General features: G+C 30.5%; 1 long non-coding RNA gene across 1 annotated transcript; it reads right to left on the bottom strand.

Moving 5' to 3' along the window:
- Positions 1-8,069: 8,069 nt before the first annotated feature.
- Positions 8,070-11,024, bottom strand: LOC127732594 (uncharacterized). Its single transcript, XR_007996332.1, has 3 exons — positions 10,974-11,024; positions 9,421-9,490; positions 8,070-8,114 (listed from the first exon to the last, which is right to left on the bottom strand). It is a non-coding gene; the product is annotated as an uncharacterized LOC127732594 (long non-coding RNA).
- Positions 11,025-11,506: the final 482 nt, after the last annotated feature.

Genomic DNA, 11,506 nt, shown 5'->3' with positions numbered 1-11,506 from the left:
GTAAATTATATGGCCTTCCAAATACCGTTTCGATTCCTAACATCACTGAAGAGACATTAATTGTTTATTTGGCAATATTCAAGTTGTATGTTTATTGTTTTGAAGGACAGTGGGGATTATGGGTTATATAATTTATTTTGGATGAAACGCTTCTTCTGATTGGCTGACGTTGTTATGTTTATCAGCTCATAGACATAATTTTGTCATGTGACCCTGACGTCATCAACGTTTTTTTATGGTTTACTCCGGTTTAAAATGGAATTTAGAATTAAATTATAGGAAATGACTGTAATATTTTTTCTGTCTATTCGAAATAACATAAAAAAATGTGGTGCACATTTTAAAATAACCCGCTACGCGGGTTATTCAGTGTGCACCACATTTTTGATGTTATTTCTTCATAGACAGAAAAAATATTACAGTCATTCCTTTAATATATTTTTTTCTTAGTACACCATAGAGGTCTAAAAACTTACAGAACGGTTCTTCGTAACTGTTTCAAGCTTCCATAAATATCGCCAAAAACATGCAATTGACGGTCTTCCACGAAACGAAAACGTCACAATGTCGTAAGAATATCATTGTATATGCCATTAGAAATTAATAAATAAACGAAGGAAAATGTTTTATCCAGGAAACTTATTCCGTTTTAGTTTTATGATACTCGACGTGACATTTGATCAATTATCAAGCAAAAGCACTTGTTCGAATCTGTTCAAAATCGGATGGAAAAACGTATCGTGTAAACAGGACGCTGTACGATTTACCTGAGCGTTTGTATAAAATCGGATGAAAAATCGTACCGTGTAAACGCACCTTAAGCCTAATAAGGGGAGATAAGTCAATTAAACTTACTTACCACTTTTGTTAAATATACATCATGTGTAGCAAGTAATCAAATCCCATGACTTTGATTTTCTCACATTTTAAGCAAATTTTTAGAATTATCTTCTCATATTTCGTTTTAAAATTTATACATTTTATTGTTCTTTCTATCACACAAAGTTTGTTTTTTTCCATTTATCAACTATACAAATTCTGACAATTTTTACACAACTTGTAGATTATAAAAAAAAAAAGAATAAAGCAAGATATTAACTTTATTTTTGTAAATTATCAAAAAATTCTATTGATTTTAATTTAGACCCTTTACAATTTGAGAACTTTGACAAAGTTATTTAAGAAATAATTTCTTCATGTCATGCTCTATGCTCATTTTAACATGGGTAGGCATTATATTTGTCGATATTTTACACGGAGCGTTGACGTTAACTGTTGACGAAGCTACAGCTTCAATGACAAAACGTTGCAGACTTGAAAAAAATATTTAAGGAATAATATCATATGCATTGCAAGGGAGACAAACCAATACATTTTTGTAGTTTAATCATATTCCAGATGTCATTTGCCGAAATATTTATCAATTATGGACTTTTGACGAGGTCAATACGTTATATATGGACCTGTTCAGATTATTTTGACCGAGGACGAAGGCTATGGATTTTTTTTTCGGACAAACTTTGGCGAAAAACAATCTATTTTTTTGGCGACAAGTCGAAAACAATTTTTTTCTTTCAATTTTAGCATTACATATAGTGGCAGCTGAGGGTGAAACAAACAATTTTTTTTCTAAGGGTGATAAACAAATAATTTTTTTCTCCAAAAACTGGATACAAACTTTTTTTCCAAAAAAAAAAAATCCATAGCCAAAGAAGAACAATGTTATCAAAAATTTGTCCCAAATGGCTTTATGACTTGGTCAGGAATGACCAGGAATGCTCACTGGGAAATGTCTTGCCCGTGTATCTGATGATGGATGGGCATTGGCTGCTTAAGTTCAACTGCAAATTAATATGCCTATTAAGAATGAGAACATGTGAATCTTATATAAATATTAACCCTTCTTTGTACTAAACAGACAGGCTGAAAACTGATGAAAATTGAATTCTATGTTGAAAGACCAAAAATGCAGGTTTTAATCTAGGTATAACAGAACATTTACATTATCATTGACCCATGAATATAAGGTCAATTTCAGATAAACCCTGTTAGATGCAAATATAAACCATACTACAACTTACAATCATTTTATACACTCACTATAGTTCTGACCTAATCATAATAAAATGCACTGCAGGGCACAGTTTGTTACAACCACAGAGGTTGAACCATGAACAATTTGGGCAAGTATGAACACAATATTCAAGCTTGATACAGCTCTTAATTTGGATTGTGATAAAATATTTGACACAGCATAGGTTTCGGACTCCAAATGAATGTGGTCTAAGAATTCAAAAATACATATACCTATACCCTAATATCCAAAATCTAAAATAAATTAGAATCAGCATTTCAAAGAACTCAAAAAATTCAATTTTTAATTTTTTTATTTTGGACCCTTTGGACCTCAATTTGAACTAGTTTGTTAACAGGGCTAAAAATCCAAAATCTAAATACAGACCACAGTTACCAGTAGATTCAGCATATCAAAGAACCACAAGAATTAAAATTTTGGTTTAAATCAAACAAAGTTTAATTTTGGACCATTTGGACCTCAATGTGATCCAATTTAATAATGGGCCCAATATCTAAATACACAGTTTGATTATATAAAAAAAACCCCAAAGAATTCAATTTTGGGTTTAAATCAAACTTAGATTAATTTTGGACCCTTTGGACCTGAATGTAAACCAATTCGAAATACACAAACATGGTAACAGATTCAGCATATTAAAGAACCCAAAGAATACATGATTCTCATCGAAATTGAAATTGGTCAAGAAACAAATAATGTATACACATTATTGGTGTTTGTTTGGTTCCTAATTCATAAACAGTTTGGGCCATAATCACCAAAATCAATTCCAGCTTTCCCTTTTTGGTTTGAAATCTTGTATAATAATTTCATAGAAATCCATGGATTTATTCTCAAGTTATGGTCTGGAAACCCCGGAAATTTTTTTTTTTTAACCTTTATTCCTAAACTGTTAGGGCAATAACCCCAAATTCAATTCATACCTTCCTTTTGTGGTATGGGACCTTGTGGTTTTATTTCTTTGAGATCTATACACTTATACTCAAGTTATTGTCTGGAAAACATATGTCTACAGACCACAATGACGACATATCCACACCATTATAAAATGGCAAAATTTTTGAAGTCTATAAAAACTTAATGTTGACCACACTTTAAAAAAGGCCAAGGTCAGATGTATCTCATCAGACAATCATATTCACATTACCATCATTCTGAACACCATACATCGTTGACCTAGAGAATCGGACCGAGAACAGACCAAATCATGGAACCTAAATGATGACCAAATGGTGCAGGATAAGCCACTAAAATTAACAAATTTAAACCTTTTTCTTATCCCAATCCATGCAATGTGATACAAAATATATCTCTTCATGTGAGAAATAGATCACAGGCAATAACCATAAGAGAATTAATTGTCCTTATTACACATAAAAACTCAAATTAATTTGAAAACAAATAATGTACACATACCCTTAAAAATGGAATCAAGATAATGTTCATATGCCAGATTAAACCAGACCATAAGGCAACTGCATATAAGATATGGATTAACTCATTCTACTTCAGTCTGGATTATGAAGTTTTATATCAGGAGCATCCACTGCTAGATCTGTATCCCTGTGTTTTGTATCTGATGAACCTTTATATAAACTAGATCATTTTAGAATTCTAGATCTATTTAAAGACTTGGCAGCCAATCAGGTAATCAGCAAGTCCAATGAACATTTCTGTCATGTAATTCCTAAGTATCATTTGTGTCATGAACCATGATAAGGAAGTGGGACCAAATACTCTCTATGAAAATGAGACTTGCAAATGCCAATACAACTGCATACCAATATCAGATATTAATCACTCATCTTAAACTGAATCACATGTAAATAATGCAAAACATTCAGTCAATAAACCATGACTGAGGCTGGAGCTGAACAATCTCTATGGAACTGAGATTTGTCAATGCTCATACATCTGTGTACATCTGTGTACCAAATATCATTGACATACCACTTATAGTTCCCTTTCAATTGACCTAATCACAAACCTATACAATCATGTAAACTAATTAAAAGTTTTAAGTCGACTATGACTGAGGGATAGAAGCAAAATAATCTCCTTAGAAATAAGATGTTTCAATGCTTATATAACTGCATACCAAATATCATTGACCTACCACTAGTTGTTTTCTTTAACTTGAACTTATCACAATCAAATACACTGTTAAAGCTGCTGCTTATGGAAAAAGCATGCCCAAGTCTCGCTTTTTCAACTTCGTCCATACCATACAATAAATCAGCTGTGTGTTACCTACCCTTGACCACAGAAACCTCTTCCCCCTTTATTTGTCATTCAGACTCAAATAAAATATAAGATAGGTTTTCTCAATTAAATTTTTATTTACCTATTTATTTATATCATTATCATGCATCATAATATAAAATACCCAAATGAAACCAGACCCATTCTGCTCCATCAAGTGTGTATAAATACCAAAGAAATTGTAATAATAATAAGTTTTTAGTCCCTTTATAAATAAAAGGAGGAAAAGGATCTGCATCATGGGTAAGGTATCATTGGTTAAATATTACAATTATACAAAATAACTGACAGAGCTGAGGATTCTTTTTAGTTTCTTGATACCAGTTCCCAGACTAGCTGTTTAAATAGAAATTAGAAAATCAATTCTGTTCTGAGATACATGTCTTAAATTTTAATATCCTTAGGTCTTAAAGAAATATTTTTTTTGCTCAATATTAAACTTGGTGCTTTCCAATACTTTTAAATACCAAACTTAAAATAAATTTATATAATTCCATAAAATATATGAATCCTCAGTTTGTCACATACGAAGAGACATTTACAAATATAACGAGGAATAAAATGGTAAATACTAAGATAAAAAATGCATAAAAATACATGAATCAAATTCATTTATGAGGTGTACTCAATTTATTTACTGGGTTATTTAAATAAACTAATATTGTGATCTGTGCAAAAATTATTAGATCACCAAGGAAATAGTTAACTGCATTTCATTAAACATTTATAACCCCAAGCTCTTATATTGTATATAAAGTTTCTTTATAATTCCTCCCAATTTCTAACCAAAGTCAATTCTTTATATCAAAGAAGGATAGCTATTTAACAATAAAATTGAGAATGGAAATGGGGATTGTGTCAAAGAGGCAACAACCCGACCATAGAGCAGACAACAGCCGAAGGCCACCAATGGGTCTTCAATGCAGCGAGAAACTCCCGCACCCGGAGGCGTCCTTCAGCTGGCCCCTAAACAAATATGTATACTAGTTCAGTGATAATGGATGCCATACTAAACTCCAAATTATACACAAGAAACTAAAATTAAAAATGATACAAGACTAACAAAGGCCAGAGGCTCCTGACTTGGGAGTTGGGACAGGCGCAAAAATACATGTATGATATAAGTATTTTTTTTTAATTATTTTCTTGGAACCAGAACTTTTTGCCCAGGAAGTAATAAGTAATTATTTCATATAAAATAAAAAGAGGAGATATGATTGCCAACGAGACAACTCTCCACCAGAGACCAAATGACATAGAATTTAACAGCTATCAGTCACCTACAGCCTTCAACCATGAGCAAAACCGATACCCATAGTCCATATCCTTTAGGAAATGTGCCATAGTAAGCAAGTATATCATCTGTTTGCTCATCCGTCTACAACTTCCAATCACAATTAAAGGATTGAATTGTTTTTGCCTAAACTTTCAAATGATCTTCAGTATCTGTTGGCATTGTGTATATTTTTTTCACATCCAAAGGTTCCCCAATCGAAGAATGGACTTTTCCATTTATAAAATTTTATTACTCATATTGAAGGATAGGTTGGTTCAGCTGATAAGAACATAGATTTAGTTAGAGCAAGATTCTGCATTTATAAATCTTGTAATTTGGTCAATCTTCAACGACCACTTCAATATTTATGTTCATTCATTTTTCTATTTTATCCACTAAGAAGAGTTAAAAGCATAATAAATGTCTGATCTCATTATGTAAATTTATATTTTGAATTGCATGTATAATCAAAATATATAAACTCAATCATACTAAGGCTTGGTATAACAAGATTTGACAGTAAAAACAAATAAAATCACATAAAAACCACTAAAATCAGATAAAACAAGATAAAACACAAATCTTGTTATAGCAAAGCCTTATAAAATTTACATTAAAGCTACAGTGGTAATATATATCAGTGTGAACCCCAAATTTATTTTGAATTTAAGTCATTAAAATTTTGTCATAATGAGATCCAACTACTAAAAACATGATTAAAAACAAATATATTTGAACCAACCTATCCTTCACATGATAAAATGGTGGTATGAGAAGCTTCTTTCCCTTTTTTTTTCCAATACTTAGGAGGTCCATTCATTACAATTGAGAACCCAAAAATTTCATTATAATAAAATAAAATACACACAGCCATTAGATACAGAAGATAATCTGAAAGTTTAAATGAAAACCTTCTAATAGTTTATAAGCTGTGGATGAGAGATGATGATGGACAAACAGACAGACAAATCTTCTTTAATAACCTTTTTATGCTCAACATGAGTGCAGATGGGCATGGGATTTGGTCCTGCTCTGGGTCATATCAAAGAATTGAAAATTGGTATTTGATGCTCCCCTGCTAAGCATTCAGCAATTAGGAGTAGGAGCAAAGACTGGTCAGCTGGAAGTCAGAATAATGTGTTCAGGTAGGGTTAGATGTCTTGTGCAGACTTTTACATTATCAACTAGCACATTAAAAAAATCTTGCATTTTTAATTATCCATCCATCCTTCAAAATCAAAACTTCTTTTACAGGATCCCCAGGTTATACATGTGGAGGGGGGGAGGTAATTGTTTAGAAGCTGAGTACAAGCCTCAAAAATCAAACATTAAAATATAAATAATCATAAATGAGAAAAAATATAGAAATCAATCACACAAAAATGAGAAAATATGACAAACTGCAAATTTAAAACTATGTAATTATTTTCACTTGAGTGGTCTCAGATGCTGAATAATGCATTTATAATATATAAACAAAACCAATAAATAAAACTGACAGCCATTAATTTGTATGAATGTAAAGAATGCAGAGTCAAAACAAACCATCTACCGGTAACTAAACATTTTTATTTCTAGTTCATATTGCACCAAAAACTCAGAACGTAAATTGTTTAATAGGGGATTTGTTTTATTCCCTTTTAGTGTTTGGCCATCAAAGTCCTACTTAATAGGTTTCTAACCAGAAAAAATCATTTCACAAAGGACTTATAATTCTTAACCAGTGTACATAACTTAAAAAATATATGTAAACTGAAGCAAGTCTTATGGGTATCTTGTGAAACCATACATCATACCTTTGGGACCTCTCAAATAACAATAATTTCACAGTTTTTTTTTATATTTCTTCAATCACAAAACAATAATTGAATGCAAGAAAAAATAATGAAATGAATATTTATAATTTGAATAACAAAGCATTAAAAATTAATTGCATTTATAATTCATTCTGCTTATAAGACAAATATCTGCTGATTTTTTTCCAAAAGATAGCAACAGTTCATCCAATGGTTTGCAGGATTGTAGTCTGAAGATTTTACCATACAAGGAAGGCAGCAACAGCAACTCTTTCAACTGAAAAAGAAACAAAGTTAAATTTCAATTGTTGATTCTTAATTTTAAAATAATCTAACGGGAATAAAGAAACAGACATCAGTGTATGTTAAACAATTTGTTTATTACTTATATTGATTACTCAAAAATATATAGTATCAAAAATATCCGATTTTATTGTTATCTCCCCTTCATATATCTTCTTCAGATCTAGTATCTGCTTTAAGGGTACATTATTTTAAAATGAAAAGATTGAATACTGATTTTTTTTTAAATTGTAAATTAAAATAAAATATATATATTGAAATCTATTTAGTGACATTCATCACACTATAACATAAACACATTAAAGTTGTATGTTGATGAATAAGTTCTCACCTTATAACAGCTTTATCCCAGCATGTAACCCAATGGAAACCTGATGCTAACCTGGAATATAAAAGTAGTCAGTTATACTAAACTTTCCTAAAAAAAATTATTACACATGTACTAAATTTAAAATTGCACTAAGATAACAAAAAATTCGTAAGGGTTCCGCGGAACCCAGTGTCTCGCCTACTTTTTGCTGTTAATCACAGGCTCAGCAAAAATGAGGAAAAAAATTAATAAAAATATTCCTCTCTATACTATCTTTTGATTGTAAGTAGCTTCTGTCCAAGTTTGGTAAAAATCCAGGATAGTTTATGAATCTAATAAATGTTTTAAAAACTTAAACTGCAGACTGTATGTAATGTTAACTGGAAGAAAAACTAAGTCCATTTATAAGTAAAATACGGAAAAAATGGAACAAAATTTCCTTCTAGATACTAGCTTTTAATCATAAACAAGCTTCTGTCTAAGTTTGGTACAAATCCAGGATAGTTTAAGAAAGTTGTTCAAATTTTAAAAACTTTAACCACAGAGTGAATGTAATGTTAACTGGCAGAAAAACTAAGTCCATTTATAAGTAAAATACGGAAAAAATGGATTTTTTTTTTTACAAAATTTACTTCTGGATACTAGCTTTTAATCATAAACAAGCTTCTGTCCAAGTTTGGTACAAATCCAGGATAGTTTAAGAAAGTTGTTAAAATTTTAAAATCTTTAACCACAGAGTGAATGTAATGTTAACTGGCAGAAAAACTAAGTCCATTTATAAGTAAAATACGGAAAAAATGGAATTTTTTTTTACAAAATTTACTTCTGGATACTATCTTATGATCATAAACAAGCTTCTTTCCAAGTTTGGTAGAAATCCAGGATAGTTTAAGAAAGTTATTAAAATTTCAAAAACTTTAACCACAGAGTGAATGTAATGTTTCCTGGCAGAAAAACTAAGTCCATTTATAAGTAAAATACGGAAAAAATGGAATTTTTTTTTTACAAAATTTACTTTTGAATATTATCTTATGATCATAAACAAGCTTCTGTCCAAGTTTGGTAGAAATCCAGGATAGTTTAAGAAAGTTATTAAAATTTCAAAAACTTTAACCACAGAGTGAATATTTGTGGACGCCGCCGACGCCGACGGAATGTAGGATCGCTATGTCTCGCTTTTTCGACAAAAGTCGAAGGCTCGACAAAAATCATGGAAAAAATATTTGGTATTCTGAATTATAAACTCAAGTTTTATATTTACCAAAAAAATTCAACCGGTATCTCATCAGTGTAAAATTATTTTTTTTTGGTACTAAAGAACCTAATTATGAAATTGATTTCAAATATTATATTACTAAAAAGATGCTCGATTACCTACCAACATGTTAACAATATCAGACATCCAAGTCTTACTCCCAACACCATGAAAACATCATCATTATAACAACCTAAATATAAAAAAAATAAAAAAATAATTACTTGTTTTACAGATCAATCTGTCTCTAAGAAGACTAACAAAATAATGCTATGTTTCATTTATTAAAACCTGTTATACATTATCATCTTCACTATATAAACAAACTGCTAGAGATAGAAATTGACCTTGTGCAAGTGCACGTATATGTATAAGACAATGATTTTGGAATATTCAATTACAAAATCGGATGGTTTTGTTCTCTTTTGATGGTTCTTAAAATCATTTTCATAACAGCGTAGACAACCCCAATACTTATGTTGGTAATAATACTAACTCAATTACTGTAAATTCAGAAACTATTGCAATATTTTTATTATTGCAAAAAATGCAACATGGTTGTATTGGCAATAATTTAAACTAGCATTTTGAAATTTTTTATATGAATTAAACAGGATTTTTCTCAATATCGCAAAAATTAAAATCGCATTTCAGTCTAAAATTACAAAATCGCAATTAATGAATGGTTATTTATTTTGAATTTATTGAACCATAAAATTAATTTTTGACTCTTCACATTGAATAATCCGTGAAGCGTATTATGTAAAATGTGAGGAGTCAAAAATTAATTTTATGGTTCAATAAATTCAAAATAAATTATAGCCATTCATTATGAATAAATTTCTATCAAAAATAAGGCTCAAGGAACTTTTTATATTATTTATATTAACCATAACGTACACGGATGTTGGCATATGAATATACAACGTCAGAGTGGGCGTCGCCATAAAAATTGACAACACTGAAAATAAAAGTAATACTTTTAACCAATCAGAAGACAGTAAATACACCAAATTTATTTATCAACAATTGCAGGCAATAATTTCTGAATTTACAGTACCTTTAACTTGTTTGCCATTGGCTATCGATAACAGTGATTTTACGCTTACTCAGTCTGTCAGAGGCCTTCCAATAGGGATTTAAATAGAATAAAAGAGCAAAGTACATGTAGGCACAAGAGAAGAAAAAAGAAAATAATTATTCAACATTTAAATCAACACACAAGGTTTAGTCCTCTGCTAGTAATTCGTACTATTTGATGATGGCATTTCGAGAACCTTTGGCGACCCCAGTTTAAATGTCTATAACACATTCAATGTGACAAGTGGGCGTTACAAACTTTCACCTTATCTGACCCAGTCAATAGATAACATAAGAGCGCCAAGAAATCGTCTTGTCCACGCTTTTATGAAAATGATTCTATATCAATTCAATATTCAAACAGTTACAGACTTTGCATAAAAATTTGTTCGACCCAAATGTTTACAAATTCATTGATAATAACTTGCATACAGTTGGTTTCTATCCAACACAGCTCACTCGATACCAGACAGAAAACAAATGTAAGACTAGATACTCTAAAAATCAAACACTGATAGAAAAGAACCCTTAAAAAATAATGTTAAATGCCTATATATATATTATTACCATAAAATTTGTGGAATATATAAACTTACCACATATTTTTCATGGTAAAGCCTCAGACTTGGTGAAGATTAAATTGACCATGTCCCTTAGAGCTGCTCTCCCGGCTGACAGGGTGGCTCTCTTCATCATCTTAACATCTTTTTTTTTTAAATATAGTTTTAAACATTAAATATATCAGATGCATTTCCAATAAATCCCCTTTCTTGAAAATTTCAGCAAATCAATTGTTAATGACCCAAGATTTCTCCCACCCTGCATACTTATTATCTAGAGCTCTGCTTACATTTATTTTTTTTTTATTACAGAGCTCTAAATAATAGTCAATATTAGCTAGTATACATCTGATATTTAAAAAAAATGTACAAACATGAATATCCAAGTAGATGAAAATCCTAACATTGAGGGAATTTCAAGTATGTGGAGTTAAACAGGGGTATAATAAATTGCCTCCCTTTGACCAAAATTTCACCCTGTTCGGACTCCACATCCTTGTTATATTAAACAAAATAAATAAAATAGTACAATTAAAATTAAAAAATAGATTGATAACAAAAATCTAACA

Source organism: Mytilus californianus, unplaced genomic scaffold (assembly GCF_021869535.1).
Source record: "Mytilus californianus isolate M0D057914Y unplaced genomic scaffold, xbMytCali1.0.p SCAF_25, whole genome shotgun sequence".
In the NCBI taxonomy this organism is placed as follows: domain Eukaryota; kingdom Metazoa; phylum Mollusca; class Bivalvia; order Mytilida; family Mytilidae; genus Mytilus; species Mytilus californianus.
The sequence above is the reverse complement of the archived record's forward strand: the minus strand, read 5'-3'. Positions and strand labels throughout refer to the sequence as shown.